Consider the following 5,834-nt stretch of genomic DNA (forward strand, 5'->3'; position numbering starts at 1 on the left):
ATCGAAAGTTCAACGGGAACTTGGCACGATATGGAAAGTCTAAGTTGGTTAATGGTTAATCAGACACTTGGTGAAGAAGCCCTAGTAAGTCAAGATTGACCAGATGTTAGGTAATGGGAAGTCCCAACAGGTCACATATGATTAGATGTTGGGGAGTGGAAGTCTTGGTAGGTTAAGGTTAATCGGATACCATATAAGATATGATTTCAACCATGAAAAGGATGAAATTAGGATTTGTAATAAATTGCCAAGGAATGGAATTGATTGACAAATCCTAAATCCAAATCTTAGGGTTTTGATTCTCAAATCGATTAAGCAGTACCAATCGATTAGGGTGATTAAATTAGCAGGAGATGCACTTAAGCAGAAGATATTTGAATCGATTAGGCGAAATGCCTAATCGATTGGGAGCTATTTTCATGAAGCACAGAAAGATACTAGATCGATTAGGCTAATTGATTCAATATGACTCAATTGATTAGGGTAATCAATTGGGAGCTTTGTTATGACAACACAAAAGGTGTTGGAATCAATTAGAAAATTGATTAAGACTAAACAAATCGATTAGGGTAATTGATTGAGAGACTTTTCGCAATAGAACAGAAAGCCTCAGAATTAATTGGGACAATCGATTAGAAGCTTCCTAATTGATTAGTATGACTCACCAATTGATTAGGGATTCGAAAAAGAGTTGTTCTGCAAGGTGGATGGTTGAATTATGACGTAACAATCGAGTGGGAAGAAAAGCTAATCGATTAGGAGCCGAAAATCAGCTCAAGGAGAATTCATATAAAGGGTAGTTCATGCAGATCCTCACACGCCTATTCTTGAGGGTTTGGAGGAGAAGTTGTGCTGCATTTCCAACCACCAAGAGGTAATCTAAAGCGACAAGTAAGTATCCAAAGTAAAGAAGTCATTGTAAAGTGTTGTGCTTTCATTTGCTATTCATTTTTTGGTGTTGCCTATATTTTATTCTTGTGAGAACAACTTGTATGAGACTTCTCTTCATCTAGAAAGTTTCTAAGAAGGAGGGATTTCATAGTGGATGAAATCATGAGAGCCGGACCCTTGGATTAGTTACCTCAAGGAGGTGGAGAGCAAGCAAAATTAAGTTGTTAGCATTGCTTCAAGTTTTTCATTGTGATTCAAGTTTAAAGAAGCGATCGAAGCTATTTACACCCCCTCTATATCTCTACATGTCCTAACAAAGTTGTTTTTTACTCTTGAAGAGTAAAAGTGCGTCAATTAAATTTTTGAAGTATTGAGCTTGATTAAATTGGCACAAATAAGATAAAATTTACAGATGTGTCAAACTGAGATTTTGGCACATTCTAAGAAGATGGGAGCAATTTATGCTTATTTTGGCATAATATTTAAGGATGAAACTTAGATGAAATTCTATGTATTTTCTTTGTGCTATAATTGTCATGTTTTATCTATCCCTATCATATGTCATGATATCATACTTTGTATTTATATTATTATAAAAAATGTTATATGTTATGTCATACATACATCATTTAGCTATGATAGTTTTTCTTTTGAAAATTATTGATTTGATGTATATCATAATCATTATCATGTATTATTTTAAATTTATTGTAATTAAGGATAATAACATAAATTAATATCATAGCTACTGATCAAAGTTAAAATGCATAGATAGAGAGATGTGTGCTCCCTTAGTTTAGGGAAAACCTATTTTACATCTCACAAAGACTATAGAGTTGACTTGGATGTGTATTGAGACATATTAGATACAAATGAGATGTCAGGAGGAATAACAAGATTTAAGATATTGATTTAGTACATCTATTTGAGTTTTATTTTCATCAAACTACATAGATTTTATGAAATCCAATCATGGGGAAAGCTAATGTGCAAGTCATGTATAATTAACTCATAAATCGAGGTTAGAAATTTATTTTGAAAATAATTTTAAAAATATTTTTAAAAAACCTTGGTGAAGTTTATTTGTTGATACCATTGATTAGTTAGATATAAAATTAAAGTGAAACATTAAAGTTTTCAATGATTTTCAATTTTGTATCATTATTTGAAAATATAATGTATTTTAATAGAAATTTATTTTTTCATGATAGTATATAACAAAAGTAATATCTACACAAAATTTATGATTTTTTTATTATCATAGAATTATTGATGAATTTATGAATTTTGATTTGAAATTGAATTCAAAAATCAAAATCCCCAATTGATTAGGCAATATAGCCAATCAATTAGGGCACACTATAATTGATTGATAGTGGATGTTAATTGATTCACATTAGTTGTAATCAATTGATAGATAAAATTAATTGATTATCATGACCGTGTTTTGGCTGAAATGGTCTGATTTTAGTCCATTAAGCCACATTTAGTCAATTTAACTATCTCTAATCCTTTGAAGTGCTTAGGTAAGTATTTAAGGGTAATTTTCTTGATAAAAATAAGAAAATAATAGTTAAAGATGACTAAAGTGAAGTTAAGGAGGAGGTTTAGATTCATGGGTGAATTTTTAACCTCATGACTTAAAATTTTGGAACTTCTTATAGGTTTCGGAACTCCAAATCATTATTGGTGCAATAATATATTGGGATTCAATTAAAGGCCCATATTAGAAAGATTTAGAAAAGATCATGGATTTAAAAGATAAGATATTGTCATTGGCATGAGGCCTTTTGGGTAGAGCCCAAGAGCAAAGCTATAAGAGCCTAGGCCCAAAGTGGACAATATCATATCATTGTGGAGATATGTGAACATCCTTTTGTACAATACTTGGTATCAGAGTCATGGTCTAGACTAGATACTATGTGGGATGACCTTGAATGAAGTTGATGTAGGAGCAGCGGAGACCGACAAGAGGGGGGTGAATTGCTGAAAACAAAAAATAAAAGTACCCTCCTCGAATTTCAACTCAGAAATAAATGCAGCAATAAAATAATAGAAACTAAATTAAGGAAACAGAAAAAGAAACAGGAACAGAAGAGACTCAAGGATTTAACCTGGTTACAACCAAGGAGGTTGTTAATCCAGGACAGTAGAAAAAGCACAGTAAGAAAAATCTCCTTCTCTGAAGGTGGAGAAGCATTTTACAATTTGGAAGCTCACTAGTTGCTTAGGAATTGCTTACAGATTGATTGCTTGAGTTGTTGTTGAATTCCTAGCTCCAGGGGCCTTTTTATAGCTCCTGGAAAGTCTATTTTGAGGGTCCAAGGCGCCTCCAATAGGGGTCCAAGGCGCCTCCAAGAGATGAGTGGATAAAACTTTATCCACGGTATGAAACGGTCACATTGACATGTTGAAGGCGCCTTCAACAGGGTTGAAGGCGCCTTCAATCTGGAGGCGCCTCCAAGCCTGCTGGAGGCGCCTCCAAGCTGGCAGCTCATTTTCCAGCCTGGTTTCTTCAGCTTCCGACGCTCCGTTCTTTTGGGTGATTGCGGCCAACCGGAATAGGGCTCACCCGAACCCAATTCCTGGCCTTCTCCTCAAGCAGCCTTCCGTCCCGGCTTAACGTCCCTCGAACGCCGCGCACGCTCTTCACGCCCACCGGAGTACTCTTCCGCAGCTCTCTCGTCCTTCGGACGCACCAAGCCCGTCGGCTCCCTTCCCGTGCCGTCCTTCTCGCTAGCTGCGTCTTCCACTCGACTTCCTGTGCTCCTAAGCTCCTGCACACTCAGACACAGGGATCAAACACAACAGGATCTAACCAACTTGGTTGATCACATCAAAATTACCACGGGGTCCAACAATCTCCCCCTTTTTGATGTGAATCAACCCAAGTTCAAGTTAGGGTAACAAATAGACATAAATAGTAATTTTAAAGAAAAATTACTAAACTAACATATTTAAGCATAATTTTGCAATAAATAAAATTACAATACATCTTAAAAAAAATAGGTAAAATTTTTATTTTCCTAATTCTCCTTACTCCCCCTAAACTTGTACCTTACTCTCCCCCTTTGATCACAGCAAAAATGGGGTCTTAAGTAAAAAAAAATTTAAGTAAGATTGAAGTTTTGGAAAAAATTTCTAAGTAAAAATGAATTTTTGAAAAAATTTCAAAGTTAAATTGAATTTTCCAAAACAAATTTCTAAGGTAAAAAAAATCCTAAGTAAATTTTTTAAATGTTCCCAAAAAAAACAGTCTAAGTCAAATGAAGTTTTCCAAAAAAAAATTTCTAACCAAAAAAAAATTAAGTTAGAATTTTTCAAGAAAAAATGTCTAAGGAATTTTTTTTTGTTTATTTTAACAAATATTTGATAAACTTTCAAAGCATTATTTAATTCTTATTTAATGCTTTTTCAGAAAGTTAATTAAACATTTTCTTTCAATATTTTAGCTTCCAGGTCGTGGGAGGCACTAGGCCTTCTTGGTTATTGGAGCAACAACCACTTCCTTAGACAAAGCTTCCATAAAGAATTTCAATGTTTAATTTTCTCTCTTAAAGCTTTTTAATTAAAAAAATTAATTTAGCACAGATTTTGGAACCCAATAAAGGTTTCTTCCAACAGGATTAGTCAAAAACCTAGGGGGTATATAAACTTTAGGAATTTTCCTAAGTTGACCCTGAGGCTTCTTTATATACCAATTTAATTTTCTATAAAATTTAAGTTTTGATTTTGGAAAAACATTTATCTTTATGCATGCATCAGTTTTTAATTTTTCAATTTCAAATTTTAAAATTTCATTTTCTTTTTCTAATTTATCTAATTCTCTAGAAAGAGCTTTAATAAATCTAAACGATTGATTCGGGGTTAGATTGCGTACCTTTGTTACCTGATCTGGTGACGCTCCCTCTTCACTGCTGCTTTCTTCTGACGTTCCTCCCCCTTCGTCGATGCTCATCTCTGAGCTGGACATTTCTTCTAGCTGATGGCTGGCCATCAGTGCTAGTCCCGAGAATTCTTCGACTTCCGATTCAGAGGATGACGAATCATCCCACGTGGCCTTCAGATTCTTGTGCTTGGAGGGTTCTGGTTTCTTGTATTTTGACATTTCTTTTTCTTTCTCCTTTCTCTTTAGCTTTGGGCAGTCATCTTTGATGTGCCCCTCTTCATTGTAGTTGTAGCAACGAACCGTCCTCTTCTTTCGATGATGCCTCTGCGATTTAAATTTGTTAGTACTAAAAAACTTATTGAAGCGTCTTACCAGTAGTGCCGCTTCAGATTCGTCGACTAAGGCTTCGGAGTCAGAACTGTTCATCTTTGCCTTTAAGGCAATGTTCTGACTTGTCTTCTCTGCTCTGTTGGGTTCTGAAACTCGAGACTCGTGAAGTTCAAAAGTGGAAAATAATTGTTCTAAAGTACTTACCTCGAGGTCCTTAGAGATGTAATACGCATCTACTAAGGAAGTCCACTCTGGAGTTCTCGGGAAGGCATTGAGCGCGTATCGGATAGAATCCCAGTTGGTTACCTCTTCTCCAAGGTTCGTTAGTTGCATTATCAGCTCCTTGATTCTCGCTTGGAGTTGCACTACCTTCTCGCCTTGGTTCATCTGGAGGTTCGTTAACTGGTTCCGGAGGATGTCGCGCTTCGCTAGCTTCACTTCGGAAGTACCTTCGTGAAGCTCCAGGAATTTTTCCCAGAGATCTTTCGCGGAGTCGTAGCTTCCGATCCGATTTACCTCCTGCGGCGGTAGAACGTTGAGTAGATGGAACTCAGCCTTTCCGTTGGCGACGAAATCTTCTTGCTTCTTTTTCATCCAGGTATTTTCCTCCTTATCTTTCAAAACTGCATAGCCATATTTCATTATTAACATAATGTCAAATTCGGTTTTAAAAAATACCTCCATTTTGCGCTTCCATGTGGCGAAGTCTCCGTCGAACTTCGGG

The sequence above is a fragment of the Zingiber officinale genome, chromosome 7B (assembly GCF_018446385.1).
Source record: "Zingiber officinale cultivar Zhangliang chromosome 7B, Zo_v1.1, whole genome shotgun sequence".
In the NCBI taxonomy this organism is placed as follows: Eukaryota; Viridiplantae; Streptophyta; class Magnoliopsida; order Zingiberales; family Zingiberaceae; genus Zingiber; species Zingiber officinale.